Below are 16,810 nucleotides of genomic sequence, written 5' to 3'. Positions count from 1 at the left end.
TTTGACCGCCAGCAAACCGGCTCCGCCTGCCCTGTCTGCTTTCACACGCGTGTCTGTCTGTCTCCCCAGACTGTTGCCATCTGGATCCCAAGAGACGCCAGATCCCAGGAGGGGTGCACAGGGCAGTGAAATCTACCATGTCTGTTTAACCTTTTGATCAAGAGCGTCCTTGTTCTGCTTTCCCCAGTTTTTCATGTCACATCTGACAGATCTAAGGACCTGAATGAATGTTTTCCTGAAAGAATGACAGAAACTTTGGTTTGGGAAGGTACTACTGGCTCTTGACCTTGGAGTGAGAATCACCTTCAATGATCAAGATGTCTTCCATTTCAATTCTCTCGTCAAGGACATATTTTTCTCTCTGAGCTGTTGACATGATCCCTCTCTCACGTTCTTTGTCCGTGTGAGAAGCACATAGAGAATTGCCTGAGCATGGGAGTCATTCCCGGAGCTGCCGTAATTAGTTAACTTGCTTCTGTCTCTCCCAGAGCGGAAGCAGAGAGTGTCTGCATAGGATGCTGGTAATGCCAGCAAGTGTGCCCTTTCCTCCCACTCTGCAGGTGGCCTGGAGCAGGGGCGGGGTGGGGGGAGGAGGGAAACACCCCCCCGCATGCACCCCAAATTAAATATCCTAATTCTCACATACCAGCCAAAATTGTAATACAGCAGAAGGGGGAAACCTGTGTGCATCCTAACAGTCTTAGGAGCTTTTCAAATGGAGGGAGAAGCCCTTTGGTTTTCCTGGACTCACTCTCTAGGCCTGAGGTCTAGCCTAGATGAGAGGCCCAAGTATCTTTACTAATGCTTTAGCCTAAAGGACACAGTCCTTCCTGCTACAAAGCTTTCTTTTAAAAAACAATAATCCATGGTCAGGATTTTAGAAATCTCTATCTTCATAGAGATTTTGGCCGTCTTTTCCTTTTTTCCCTTTTTTTTTAAATTATTTATATAGTTTTATAGAAAGAACACATCTGAGTATCATTCTATTGGTGGTGGCAATTAAACAATACTCATAAAATATAACTGTTCTTGAGTAACTAATAATTATCAAAGATTATAATTGCTCAATATTGAGAAGCATAGAACAAAATACAATTCAATTCAGTCACTCAGTCGTGTCCGACTCTTTGCTACCCCATGAACTGCAGCACACCAGGCCTCCCTGTCCATCACCAACTGCTGGAGTCTACCCAAACCCATGTCCATTGAGTCGGTGATGCCATCCAACCATCTCATCCTCTGTCCTCCCCTTCTCCTCCTGCTCTGAATCTTTCCCAACATCAGGGTCTTTTCCAATGAGTCAGTTCTTCGCATCAGGTGGCCAAAGTATGGGAGTTTCAGCTTCAACATCAGTCCTTCCAACGAACACCCAGGACTGATCTCCTTTAGGATGGACTGGTTATCTCTCCTTGCAGTCCTGGAGGACAATTGCTCTACAATATTGTTTTGGGCCTCTGCCACACATCAACACAAATCAGTCACAGGTGTACATATGTCCCCTCTCTCCCGAAGCCCCCTCCCATTCCCACCCTCTCCCACTCCTCTAGGCTGTCACAGAACACTGGGTGGAGCTCCCCGTGTCACACAGCAAATCCTCGCTTGCTCTCGTTTTACGTATGGTAATGGGTCTGTTTCCATGCTGTTCTCTCAATTCATCCCACTCTTTCCCTCCCCGCTGTGTTCACGAACCTGTTCTCTGTCTGCATCTCCATTGCTGCCCTGCAAATTGGCTCATCAGTACCATCTTTCTAGAGTCCATATGCATGTATTAATATGCAATATTTGTCTTTCTCTTTCTGACTTACTTCACTTTGTATAATAGGCTCTAGGTTTATCTACCTCATTAGGACTGGTTTGAATGCATTCATTTTTATAGCTGAGTAATATTCCATTGTATATATATACTGGCCCTCTCATGACTAATTGGTTTAATTTTATTTCCTTACTGGACATCATTATCTGAGATAAGCAGTTTTTATTTTATGGCCAAAGGACAGGTTTTTTACTTCTCTAAGCCTCAATATTTTGTCTTTTAAAGGTTGTTGTTAGAAACAGACGAATAATGTGGAAGACAGAGTCTAATGCAGTGCCTGCCCCAGATCATTACATTCTTGTCTTCCATCTTTCCTGCCTTTCTTCCATCCCTCCATCATTCCATCCTTCCTTTTTGCATTGCTTCATTCTCTTCCTCTTTTTCTTATCCTTCTTCTGAATGACAGGGGAATGATTTCTCTCCAAACATGTCTAGATGTATCCTTTGGTTGCTAAAAGCAAATGCTGTGTGATTCCTCATGTCACACAGAGGCAGCTGTGAGCGGAGCTATTTTTACCGGGCAGGCGGAGGGCCAAAGGCTTGTCCCCAACCACAGTTCCTGTTCTCTGTCTGATTTATTTTATTTTATTTTTACTTCCCCCAACTTATTATTTTGAAAGATGTCAAAGCTTCAGAAAAGTTTAAAGAATAACACAGTGAACACCCACACTCATCCCCCTCCCTTATCTGAGTCACCAGCTGGTGACACTGAGCTATGCTTGCTTCAGTCTCTGTGTGTATTATTTATGTGTCTGGATTCCCCCCCCCCCTTTTTTTTGGCCTAAATCATTTGAGAGTGTGATACAAACATGATATTTAATGCCTAAACACTTCAGTGTATATGTCATTTAAGAAAATAATCTCCTGCACGGTGTCCATTCATTTTAACTCTCATGATAGTTAATGTTGGGGACTTTCCTGGTGATCATCCAGTGGTTGGGACCTCACCTTCCAGTGCCTGGGGTGTGGGTTCAATCCCTGGTTAGGGAGCTGAGATCCCACATGCCTTGCAGCCAAAAAACCCAAACATGAAGCAGAAGCAATGTTGTAACAAACTCAACAGACTTTAAAAATGATCCACATTTAAAAAAAGGCTTTTTAAAAAATAGTTAACATTGATGCAGAAATATGTTTAATAGAGAGTTCAAATTCAGAGCATCCCCCTTTTACTGCTGTAATTCTATAAACGATTGTGCACTGCCTTTGGTTGTCTGGACTCATCTCCTAGGACAATGAACTCTTCTTTCTTGTCATTCATGATTTTGACTTTTTTTTTTTTTAAGATTTTGTCTTGTACCAGAAAGCTAGGAATTACTCAAAGGGTGATGGGGATAAATCAAGGAAACAGAAACTGGAATAAAGGAGCTCCTGAAACAGCACATAAAACATTGACCAGCTTAAACCAGTTTTGCCTCCTTAAGTAGGTTGATTGATTAACCCAGCTGAGAGTTATTTTACAGAGACAGCATTAAGCATGTGCAATACAGGAACCCATGTCTCCAGGATAACCCTGGAACCAAGAATCTTCAGTCTACGAAACTCAAAGAACAGAAATGCTGCCACCTGAGCCCTTTATGGAGTAAGAAGTCCTTCAGTAAGAAAAATCTGGCTTCCAGTAGCACGCATGCTCAGTTGCTAAGTCAACTCTCTGCAACCCCATGGACTATAGCCCTGTAGGCTCCTCTGACCATGGGATTTCCCAGGCAAGAATACTGGAGTGGGTTGCCATTCCCTTCTCCTAGGGGATCTTCCCGACCCAGGGATGAAACCCACATCTCCTGCGCTCGCAGGTGGATTCTTTATCACTAAGCTGCCAGCAGGGAAGCCCCTCCAGCAGCGTGGATAGCTATAGCCATTCAGCTTCCAAGTTCGAAATTCCCCTAACCCCTCACATTTCACCCTGAATCCTGGATCGCAGAAACATTTGAGAGCCTTGCTTTCTGTTTCCTTGCTGGTCGATTTCACACAAAACCTTTTTCTTTTCCCAAGAGCTGGTGCCATAGTATTGGCTTTTACATATGTTGGGCAGCAAGCCCTCGCTTGACAACAGTTTTGGCAATGTTTGGCAGGTCTTGTGACCACCTACCCAAGCATGTAGCCCTCAGCAGAGTGTGAGCCCTTGTTGCCTCCCCTGAGTGGCCAAATAGACTGAATTTGTCTGGAGGGTTGGCTGCTGGGTTCCTGCTGCCCCCACCTCTATGGTGCTCTAAGTTCCTCGGGGCTACTGTTACTTTTGAGAGAAGAAACAGCTCCTGGATCAGACATCTTTTGGGTGAGTAACCATGTTAAAATGCGCCTGTATCTAAGTTATTCAATAATCTCAACAGTAATGTGGGCTAGAGACCCACCTTTAGATTTTGGTCGAGTTACAGGCCAAAACTTTGGGTTGGACTCCCAACACTAGGATCATGGATTAGTAGGTCCACCCCAAGAAAGACCAAGAAAGAAACTAAAAGGTTTAGCTGCTGAGATATTCAAACCCTGGGTTAGCATCCCAGGCCTTTGGGTTTCTTGTCTAGGTTATCTATGTCTGATCACTTTATTTGGTAGGAGTTGGCTAATTATACTGGAGAAGGAAATGTCAACCCACTCCAGTAGCTTTGCCGAGAAAATCCCATGGATGGAGGAGCCCGGTAGGCTATAGTCCATGGGGTCACAAAGAGTCAGACATGACTGAGCAAATAGCTAACTATTGGATGTTGGCAGCCGAAACCTTATTGAATACACTTTGGGTCATTTTGCTCTGGTCATCCTGAGAAGAAAACGTTCCAAACTGGGGAATGTCAACTGCACATCTGCTACTTTAATATGAAGAGGGAAAAAGGAAGAAAAACATGATTGTACCAGTCAATCTAAGGAATAAAGTAAGCACATTAAGAATAAAGGGGGTGGGAAGAAGGCACAATCTGTTTGCAGGACATATATTCAGTTCAGTTCAGCCGCTCAGTCGTGTCCAACTCTCTGCAACCCCATGGACTGCAGCAAGCCAGGCCTCCCTGTCCATCACCAACTCCCAGAATTTACTCAAACTCATGTCCATTGAGTCGGTGATGCCATCCAACCATCTCATCCTCTGTCACCCCCTTCTCCTCCCGCCTTCAATCTTTCCCAGCATCAGGGTCTTTTCCAATGAGTCAGTTCTTCGCATCAGGTGGCCAAATTATTGGACCTTCAGCATCAGTCCTTCCAATGAATATTCAGGACTGATTTCCTTTAGGTTGGACTGGTTGGATCTTCTTACTGTTCAAGGGACTCTCAAGAGCCTTCTCCCACACCACAGTTCAAAAGCATCAATTCTTCGGCCCTCAGCTTTCTTTATAGTCCAACTCTCACATCCATACATGACTACTGGAAAAACCATAGCTTTGACTAAATGGACTTTGGGGTTGGCAAAGTAATGTCTCTGCTTTTGAATATGCTATCTAGGTTGGTCATAACTTTCCTTCCAAGGAGCAAGCATCTTCTAATTTCATGGCTACAGTCACCATCTGCAGTGATTTTGGAGCCCAAAAAAATAAAGTCTGACACTGTTTCCATTGTTTCTCCATCTATTTGCCATGAAGTGATGGGACTGGATGCCATGATCTTCATTTTCTGAATGTTAAGCTTAAGCCAGCTTTTCACTTTCCTCTTTCACTTTCATCAAGAGGCTCCTTAGTTCTTTGTTTTCTGCCATAAGGGTGGTGTCATTTGCATATCTGAGGTTATTGATATTTCTCCCGGCAATCTTGATTCCAGCTTGAGATTCATCTAGCCCAGCATTTCTCATGATGTACTCTGCATATAAGTTAAATAAGCAGGGTGACAATATACAGCCTTGATGTACTCCTTTCCCAATTTGGAACCAGTCTGTTATTCCATGTCCAGTTCTAACTGTTGCTTCTTGACCTGCATACAGATTTCTCAAGAAGCAGGTCAGGTGGTCTGGTATTCCCATCTCTTGAAGAATTTTCCACAGTTTGTTGTGATCCACATCAGTCAAAGGCTTTGGCATAGTCAATAAAGCGGAAGTAGATGTTTTTCTGGAACTCTGTTGCTTTTTCAATGATCTAACAGATGTTGGAAATTTGATATCTGATTCCTCTACCTTTTCTAAATCCAGCTTTTGAACATCTGGAAGTTCATAGTTCATGTACTGATGAAGCCTGGCTTTGAGAATTTTGAGCATTACTTTACTAGCGAGTGAAATGAGTGCAATTGTGCGGTAGTTTGAGCACCCTTTGGTATTGTCTTTCTTTGGCATTGGAATGAAAACTGACCTTTTCCAGTCCTGCAGCCACTGCTGACTTTTCCAAATTTGCTGGCATATTGAGTGCAGCACTTTCACAGCATCATCTTTTAGGATTTGAAATAGCTCAACTGGAATTCCATCACCTCCACTAGCTTTGTTCATAGTGATGCTTCCTAAGGTCCACTTGACTTCGCATTCCAGGATATCTGGCTCTAAATGAGTGATCACACCATCATGATTATATTAATCATGTATATTAAGTTAACCTTAAAAATGCATTCTAATATAAAGTAGGCGCAGATAAATACTGATGATTCCACTTATACGACGTACCTAGAATAGTCAAATCATTGAGTCAGAGGTATGTTGGTAGATGCCAGGAGAGGGAGGGTGGGGAGGGGAATGGGGCTCAGTATTTAATGAGGACAGAGTTTCAGTTTAGGAGAGTGAAAAATTCGGGAGATGGAAGATGATGAGGGTTGCAGAACAATATGGTACTTAGTGTCCCTCACTGTATAGTTAAATCCGGTTAAAATAGTATGTGTTATACTGTGTGACTTCTACCATGATAAAAAAAATTAATAAATAAATAGGAAATATGAGGACTAGAATCAGTGAAATGGGAGATGGGAAAAATCCTCTATTTCCAAATGGGTGGTCAGCACAGATTGAAAAGCACAGCTGTGTGTCTTTAGAGTGATTTAACAAAAAGCAGAGATTAAAGAGAAACAAGACCGGTGGGGCAATGCTATTAGATGAATAGGTACTTAAGGAAGGATGAGAGTAAGGCAGTAACAAGACACCTATGTAAAGGAGTTTTATATAATAACTTTCAGTTTAAATAAGAAATATAGTAGTCAATATTTGGGCAACTTTAAAACAAAGTAAGAAGTCTTCCAAAACACAAACAGAACTCGGTAAGAATTTTAGTGGATTTTTGAAAGTAGCCATTAAATGATCAATACCAGTAGAAAGTGGCCTGAGAAGGGTGAAGTATGTTGCAGATGGAGATGACGTTTCTGATGAAGTTAACGTGTAAGAATCATTTGGATATAGAACTCTATCAGCAAATTTGTGCTTCAGTCTGTTTGTGCCTGTCTGGCTCTTGCCTTATGCTTTTATTCTGTAAGTCGTAACATATTATGTTCTTGGTGTTTTCTATGACCTTCCAGCTGTATATGGTGCAGTGGACCTATGAAAAAGAAAATGGTTCTTTTGAACACTGCCCAGTCCCAATATCAGTGGAAGCTGGGGTGAATATGGCCTGAAAATGGGGCTTGGAGTTATAACACTATTTTCCAATTAAATTTCTTTTGCCAAAGAGGAGAAAAGGGACAGAATCATCTTTACCTCCATTTCTAGCAGGAGAAGAGCCTTTACACAATAGGACACGTTTTGATTTTTCCCTTACTGAGAATTTTAACCCTCTTCTATATGAGCCAAACTGGCAGGGAGTTAGCATTCAACTGCTTTCAAGTGTGCATCTATATATTAAAGTCATAAAAAAAAAAAGAAGAAGAACAAAATTGGGTCATTTGTAGAAATGTGGATGGAGTAAGAGTCTGATATACAGAGTGAAATAAGTCAGAAAGAGAAAAACAAATGTATATAAAGGCATGTATGCGTAACCGAGAAAAATGGTACAGATGAACCTAGCTGCAGGCAGGAAAGGTCCACAGACATAGGGACGTGGTGGGGGAGGGGAGGGGGCTGAGCTGGGAGACTGGGATCGACATATACGCACCACCGTGTGTGAGACAGCCGGTGAGAAAGCTGTACGGCCCAGGGAGCTCAGCTCGGTGCTCTGTGACGATCCAGAGGGGCAGGAGGGAGGTTCAGGAGGGAGGGCTGTGTGTATATGTACAGGTATATAAATGTGTGTGAGTAACGGATTCACTCGGAGAAGGCAATGGAACCCCACTCTAGTACTTTTGCCTGGAGAATCCCATGGACGGAGAAGCCCGCTGGGCTGCAGTTCATGGGGTCACTAGAGTCGGACACGACTGAGCGACTTCACTTTCACTTTTCACTTTCATGCATTGGAGGAGGAAATGGCAACCCACTCCAGTGCTCTTGTCTGGAGAATCCCAGGGACGGGGAAGCCTGGTGGGCTGCCGTCTATGGGGTCGCACAGAGTCGGACACGACTGAGGCGACTTAGCTGCAGCAGCAGCAGCAAGGGATTCACTTCATTGCACAGCAGATACTAACACTACATCGTAAAACAATTATAAGTGTGCTCAGTCGCTTCAGTCGTGTTCGACTCTTTGCAACCCCATGGACTGTAGCCCACCAGGCTTTTCTGTCCGTGGGGATTCTCCAGGCAAGAATACTGGAATGGGTTGCCATGCCCTCCTCCAGGGAATCTTCCCAACCCAGGGATCGAACCCATGTCTCTTACATCTCCTGCATTGGCAGGTGGGTTCTTTACTACTAGCGCCACCTGGGAAGCCCATAAAGCAATTATACTCCAATTTAAAAAAACAAAAAGAGTAAAGTTTGCCAAGAAGGACAAACACTGGTGGTGAAGGCCATGGGGTCGAAGGAGGTTCTACCTGAAAACTGCCCAGACACATCTAGATCAGCTCGTCTGTGGTCTCTGCTGGGGAGGCACGTGTTACGGTCCTCGACCAGGAAGGGTAGAGCCCAACTTGCTCCAAAAGGAAGTGAGGGCTTGGGTATTTCAACCTGTATACTCTTGAATTCCTCTCTCAAGCTCAACTGAGTCTGAGAGTCCTCACTTCATTTTTTGAAGGTGATACAGCCATTTCTCCCACCCTCCTCCTCTCAGGGTAAGTTTTCCAAGGTGGTGAGTGAGACAGTCCTGACTCTCATAGTCTTCTCTGCAATAGACAAGCCTGCCCTCAGCACGTGGGGTAGACTACGGGGCACTTCTGACCACACTGGCTGCAGTCTTGGAACTGCGGGGACAGATGTGTTGGCAGCTGGATAGTGTGTGTGACTTTCAGGCCTCGGGTTTCAACAGGCATCTCTAATGGAAAGCATCTCAGTGAATCTTTGAACCCACGCTGGTCTTCTCGGAGACTGTCCCTTCTCCTGGGGGCTTCTCCAGGGAATTCTTGTGAGTGAATAGTCGCCACTACATCTGCTTGCTTCTTTCCAGACATATAACTAGGAGATGGAATTGGTTCCCAAATCCTCAGGTTCTTGCTCCCGCATGCCTGTTGTAGCTCTTTGATGGCCTTCTGCATCTGGGGGAGCGAGGGAAGGCCATTTTCTAGAGACTTGCGATCCATCAACTCTTCTCAGCCCTTGGGTTTGAAACCTGGGATACAGACTGAACCTTTCACCTTGGGGTTGCTTGCTCATGTTTTCTCCAAAGCTTCATTCCCGGAGGTGGCCATCTAACCGCTTAGAATCTCTTAGGAGAGCACTTGAGGGGGAAGCCTTGGGTGCTTCCTCTAAGGGAGCAAAGTGTGCTCTGAGCCACAGATTGCCAAGCCCTGGGTCTTCCCTTCATCTCTCATGAACTGAAGGTTTGCCAGGGGACACCAGCGTGGCTGCATCCTGCTGACAGTGAGTTTCTGGCAAGTCTGCTGGTTACTGTCAGGCCCAAGCCATGCAGGCTGGGCAGGGGCAGCAGGCATGGCGAAAGGCAGCTTTGAGGCTCCTCCCTGGTTTTGCCGGCCAGGAAGTAAACCATCACGAGCGTTACAATTTAGGATACCCAGTCAGCCAACTGCAAAGGTCAGACCCCGCTGAGGGTGTATTTCCCTTTGAGGATGAACGTCCAGGAGGAGCCCTCCTGGCCATCCCACCGTCAGCCCTGCCTTGCACTGAGGTTACCCCTTTTCTTTAGATCAAGAGAAGCCAGGTGCAAGGAGTAGGCTTATAACATTGACCTCAACTTGCATAAGTTATCCTGTATGTTTTTCAGCAGCAAAATGAAACTGAGTCTTTATCAGAATAAGAATCTGTAGAAGAGGGGAGGAGGCGGAGGGCTGGACTGGGAGTTTGGGAGTTTGGTAGATGCAAGCTATTACTTTAGAATGGATAAACAACAAGTCCTCCTGTAGAGCACAGGGAACTATATCCAGTCTCTCAGAATAAACCATAATGGAAAAGAATGTATATGTGTGTGTAACTGAGTCACTTTGCAGTACAGCAGAAATGAGCACAACATTGTAAATCAACTATATTTCAGTTTAAAAAATTTTATCACTTAAAAAATATTTGCAAAAGACACGTAAAATGGTGGTTCCAGGGGAAGACCCTCAGAAAAGGCCTGTCTTGCCTGAGTCAGAGCCTAATGACCTCAACTCATTATATCTGGCTCCTCCAGTACCTCCCGAGGTTCCCTCCATATGGAGGGACAGTCCCTGCCAGTGCGGCTGAGGCTTCCGACAGCCCTCCCAGAGCCACGGGGCCAGCCCTAGCCCTGAGCCCTTCCCTACCAGACCATCAGGAGGGATCTGTCTCCCCTCCTTAAACTGACCAGGGTGCTCAAGTCCACCCAGGAGGTCTATCTGCTGAGACAAAAGCCTGCAGGTCCCGATGGTCAAGGTCGACCCAGGGGATTTGTATATGTGCACTCCTTCTTCTACCTTGGAATCTATACATCTGGAAAAAGCATGTTTAGAGCACAGCTTCCTCAATATGCCTGGAGGCCCTCCTCTCTTGTTGGGGTGAAATCTCACAAAATTAAATGGCTTTCTCACCAGAGAAAAGTAGACATTAAAGCACTCCCAGATCAACCCTACACTAATCAACCCTAAGCTGCACTATTACAGCTAGGGACAAGCCTCAACCACAAGTCCCGAAAATTCTAGGAAAGGTAAGTGCGACATCCAGAAAGAACCAAGACAGCTAATTGACCCAATAGTGATAAAACTCCATCCAAGCACCAAAGCTCCAAATTTAAAGCAATTGCCTTTAAAGAGGCATCTGAAGAGAGGTATACAGCCTCTGATAACCACATTTCTTAAATCCCAATTAATCCAACTTCGTCAATCCCCATGTAACATTCCAGTTCTGCCAGTACAAAATCCCAGAATGGAGATAACCATTGTATGCAGGATTTGAGTATCGTTAACCAATTGTAGAAGATATAAACCCAGTGGTAGCAAATCTTTATTTTTCACCTAGAAGTTTATTTGGAAACATTTTCTGATTTATAGTTCTGGACTTAGAAGATACCTTATACTGTAAAACTTTAAGTCCTGAGTCTCAAGAACTATTTGCCTTTGAATGGAATGATTCAGAGACTAATATAAAACCATCTCTTTGGATGGTACTCCCACAAGGATTTAAGAATGCCTCCACCATCTTTAGGGAAATCATTCAGTTCAGTTCAGTTCAGTCACTCAGTCATGTCCGACTTTTTGCGACCCCATGGACTGCGGCACGCCAGGCTTCCCTGTCCATCACCAACTCCCAGAGCTTACTCAAACTCATGTCCATAGAGTCGGGGATGCCATCCAACCATCGAGTCCTCTGTCATCCCCTTCTCCTCCTGCCTTCAATCTTTCCCAGCATCAGGGTCTTTTCAAATGAGTCAGTTCTTCACATCAGGTGGCCAAAGTATTGGAGTCTCAGTTTCAGCATCAGTCCTTCCAATGAATCAGGACTTAGTTGGATCTCCTTGCAGTCCAAGGGACTCTCAAGAGTCTTCTCCAGCACCACAGTTCAAAAGCATCAATTCTTCGGCCCTCAGCTTTCTTTATAGTCCAACTCTCACACCCATACATGACTATGGAAAAACCATAGCTTTGACTAGATGGACCTTTGTTGGCAAAGTAATGTTTCTGCTTTTTAATACGCTGTCTAGCTTGGTCAAAGCTTTTCTTCCAAGGAGCAACTGTCTTTTAATTTCATGGCTGCAGTCACCATCTGCAGTGATTTTGGAGCCCAAAAAGATAGTCTCTCACTGTTTCCACTATTTCTCCATCTATTTTCCATGAAGTGATGGGACTGGGTACCATGATCTTAGTTTTCTGAATGTTGAGTTTTAAGGCAACTTTTTCACTCTCCTCTTTCACTTTCATCAAGAGGCTTTTTAGTTCTTCTTCACTTTCTGCCATAAGGGTGGTGTCATCTGCATATCTGAGGTTATTGATATTTCTCCCGGCAGACTTGATTCTAGCTTGTGCTTCATCCAGCCCAGCATTTCTCATATAAGTTAAATAAGCAGGGTGACAACATACAGACTTGATGTACTCCTTTCCCGATTTGCAACCAGTCTGTTGTTCCATGTCCAGTTCTAACTATTGCTTCTTGACCTGCATACAGATTTCTCAGGAAGCAGGTCAGGTGGTCTGGTATTCCCATCTCTTTCAGAATTTTCCACAGTTTATTGTGATCCACACAGTCAAAGGCTTTGGCATAGTTAATAAAGCAGAAATAGATGTTTTTCTGGAACTCTCTTGCTTTTTTGATGATCCATTGGATACTGGCAATTTAATCTCTGATTCCTCTGCCTTTCCTAAATCCAGTTTGAACATCTGGAAGTTCATAGTTCATGTACTGTTGAAGCCTGGCTTGGAGAATTTTGAGCATTACTTTGCTAGGGTGTGAGATGGGTGCAATTGTGCAGTAATTTGAACATTCTTTGGCATTGCCCTTCTTTGGCATTGGAATGAAAACTGACCTTTTCCAGTCTGTGGCCACTGCTGAGTTTTCCAAATTTGCTGGCATATTGAGTACAGCACTTTCAAAGCATCGTCTTTTAGGATTTGAAATAGCTCAACTGGAATTCCATCACCTCCACTAGCTTTGTTCATAATGATGCTTCCTAAGGCCCACTTGACTTCATATTCCAGGATGTCTGGCTCTAGCTGAGTGATCACACCATCATGGTTATCTGGGTCATGAAGATCTTTTTTGTATAGTTCTTCTGTGTATTCTTGCCACTTCTTAATATCTTCTGCTTCTGATAGGTCCATACCATTTCTGTCCTTTATTGTGCCCATCTTTGCATGAAGTATTCCCTTGGTGTCTCTAATTTTCTTGAAGAAATCTCTAGCCTTCCCTCTACGGTTTTCATCATTAATCAAGGACTAAAAGGAACTCCAGTTAAATGGGGGCATCTTACTATGATAAACTAGTTGCTAGTAAAACTAAGGAAGTTCAAACCAAGATAGAATCCTCACTAAAGTTTCTGGCAGTCTAGGGGTATAAAGTCTCCAAGGGAAAAAGCACAGATTTTTCAACCAAATGTAAAATATCTAGGATTTGAGTTATTAAAAGGACAAACTTACTGCTAGATCAAAAGGAAGCATTAGCTAGGGTGACTGTACCAGAAGGCACTTTTGAGGATTCATAGGAATGACCAGGTCTTATTGTATTTGGATTTCTAACTTTGGACTCAAGGCTCTTAAAGTACCAGATACTCAAACCTGACACCCCAATGACAGATGAAAGGATATGATGAGTCTCCCTGCCTGCAGTAGACTGAGCAGAGCCTCCCTCTGCAGAAATTCTGGCCTTAATCTCTCGGGAAATGGTCACACTCACCCATCCTGTAGGACGTCCTACAGGCTCCTGTCTGACCTCACCTGGGCTGCCAACACACACTCCCTGCTCTGAGCTCTGCCTCGTGCCGGGCCCTGTGCAGAGATGAACCTAGGGATGCAGAGATGAACCCTGGCCTTCAAGGATGGAGACGATGCTCAGGAATCTGGGTCCTCAGGGTCTCCGGCATTTGGGTGACCATCAGATGACTTCTAGATGATTGCAATTTCTCCACCAAGAGGAAAAAAGAAAAGTACATAGATGTGCTGTTTTCTTCTCCAGATCAAACTAGGTGGGCTGGTTTCAGAATAATCTGTCACTAGAAAGGCACACTCAGGAGCAATTTGTGGGCTCTTGGTCATTCCATCAAGCGAGACAGCCAGGGTAATTGGACTATTACCATCAGGGCTGCCATCAGCATCTGTGGCTGTGACAACATCAAAGGGCATCCGCCAAGCACCTGCTGGAACAGGAGCTTTTATCCATGGGGCAGAGTCGCTCTGCGGCGGTGCTGCTGTTGAGAAAGCAGACCCAGCCACAAATGACAGTAGCTTCAGAACCAGCCGAGAAGGCGACGGGAGGAAGGTCTGCAAGATGGCGAAGTCAGATCATTCGGTCTAGAGTTGGGGACTTCTAAGGATTCTAAATTTGGCCCTCGGCAGCCAAAGAGGTAGCTCTCTAAGCCCTCACTCATTCCTTCTGCATATGTTGGGAGGATCAGCTATGTGCCAGGCACAACTGAGGTCCCTAAAGATGCTTCAGAAAAGAGAATAAAGACCCCAGCTTCAGGAACGCATGAGATCCCAGAAAGAGATGGTGAGTGACAGCCCGTGGCTGTGCGTGTCCGCTTGTTCCTCACCGTCTCCTTTTGCTGTTCCCTTTAGCTAGGATGCCCGTCCAACACTTCTGAATGTCCAAATCCAATTCTCATTTCAAGGACCATTTAACCTGCTCTTCCCACCCCTGGGCTTTCCTGGTGGCTCAGATGGTAAAGCATCTGCCTACAACATGGGAGGCCCGGGTTCAATCCCTGCATTGGGAAGATCTCCTGGAGAAGGAAATGGTAACCCACTCCAGTATTTTTACCTGGAAAGTCCCATGGACGGAGGAGCCCACTAGGCTACAGTCCATGGGGTTGCAAAGAGTCGGACATGACTGAGCAACTTCACTTTCACTTTCCCACCCTGAGGAGCACCCCCCGCCCCCGCATTGCCATTTCTCAATGAGCTTCCCACCCAAAAATGAAATCTCCCATTTCCCAAATACCGAGTATTCCCCCGGTATTTTTCTCTTCTGTTGTAGATTATAGTTGTTTTGTGTAAAAGAATCCTCATTGTCCAAGTCTTTATGAACTGAGTCTCCCCAGAGTTATCACAAAGTTGTATAGAGCTACAGAGCCCTCACAGTCTATAAAATGCCGAGTGAACTGACTACTTACAAAATCTCAGCTCCACCCCTGCTGACCCACACCAGCACATCTCCCCTGTGTCACCCACAGCTATGTCCTCCCAGACCAGTGTCCCTGAGGGTGACACAGAAACATCTGCCTACATAACGTAAGTAAATGAGAACCAATTGCAAAGTGCAAAAGCAAATTTCACAAAGGCTACAGCCTTTGTGAATTTCATGAGTGTTGCCGAGAACAGCTTGTAAAGCCATGGATGCATGACGACCGGGCAGTTAGACCAGTTAACAATGGAGCCGCTGATGAGTACATGCAAAGGGAATTATTTGTGCTATGAAAGAATTAAGAGTCCTTTGGGGAAATCAATGAGCCCCAAAGTATTTTCCAAAACTGAATATCCTTTGTTCAAACAGACGTGAAATGTGATGTTCAGGAAGATTATTGCACCCCCCTCCAACCAAATCAGTACTTCATTCACTGTTCTAAGTGTCAGCGGCTGATTGCAATCATAGCATCGATTTTGTTAAATGTACAAAACAATACTTTAAAACTTTTCACTTGACTTTTAACCTTCAAATTTCAATCATACCCTTCTTCCCCTTCTTTATCTTGATCTTTGCCATTCCTGTCTTCAGTAAATTCACTTGAAGGGACTATTTTTCCTGGTTGACAAGGACCTCCTGTGTTTGTCTCACGTGGGTATTGCTAAGTCGCTTCAATCATGTCAGACTCTTTGTGACCCTATGGACCGTAGTCCTCCAGGCTCCTCTGTCCATGGGGATTCTCTAGGCAAAAGTACTGAAGTGGGTTGCCATGCCCACCTCCAGGGGATCTTCCTGACCCAGGGATCAAGCCCGAGTCTCTTATGTCTCCTGCACTGCCAGGTGGGTTCTTTACGACTAGCACCACCTCGGAAGTCCATGCTTGTCTCATATTCAACCAAAAAAAAAAAAAAAAACACAGAGGTACAATGGACATTGTTCTTCAACCTAGAACATAGTAGATGCCAACGAATGTGAAATGGATGAACAAACCCACCAGAGGCACTCAGGTTCAGTCTGCTTACTCAAGCTGGTTAAAGAGAAAAAAGTTCACACCCAAGATTTACCATCCTGTGGAGAAAACAGAATGCCGGGCTCTGGCAGAGCTGCTTCTCTGGCTGAGCCTCCAAAAAGCTACCAGGAAACATGAGGACAGTTTGAGTGCCTTGGAGGAAGAGCTGTTTAATAAACGACGCCAGCACATCAGGTTTCCCCCACACGGAGTGTGTGTTAGTCTGTCAGTTGTGTCTGACTCTGTGATCTCATGGACTGTAGCCCACTAGGCTACGGATTCTCTAGGCAGGAATCCAGAGCAGGTTGCCATGCCCTCCTCCAGGAGATCTTCCCAACCCAGGGATCAAACCCAGGTCTCCCGCATTGGCATTGCAGGTGGATTCTTTACCATCTAAGGCACGAGGGAATCCCTCCTATGTAAGAGAATTAAAGTTAAATGGATCCCATCTCATGCTTATAGAAAGTTAAATTCTAGTGAATTAAAGACTTCCTTGTAAAAAGTAAAATAAAAATCTTACAAGTAATCCAGGATACTACAGGTTACAATATAGCATCTATAAAGGAGAACTTACAAATGAAGAATAGGAATCCAGAAGATATAGAAGAAAAAGACATATTTGAATAATAAATGTTGTACTTCATAAGGTTACATAAAATATACATATAAATTATGAATCTAAAATTATGTGTAAAGCAGATAATAAAGGGTTACTTTCTGTACCATATGGAGCACTCTTAATCAGAAAAAGGGGCAAAGGTTGTAAAGAAACTGTTGGCTCTTAGAAGAGCAAATCCCAATGTTAAAAGAAGGCAGGAGAGAAGGAAAAAAAAAATGAA

This window comes from Bos taurus, chromosome 13 (assembly GCF_002263795.3).
Source record: "Bos taurus isolate L1 Dominette 01449 registration number 42190680 breed Hereford chromosome 13, ARS-UCD2.0, whole genome shotgun sequence".
Classification (NCBI taxonomy): domain Eukaryota; kingdom Metazoa; phylum Chordata; class Mammalia; order Artiodactyla; family Bovidae; genus Bos; species Bos taurus.
The sequence above is the reverse complement of the archived record's forward strand: the minus strand, read 5'-3'. Positions refer to the sequence as shown.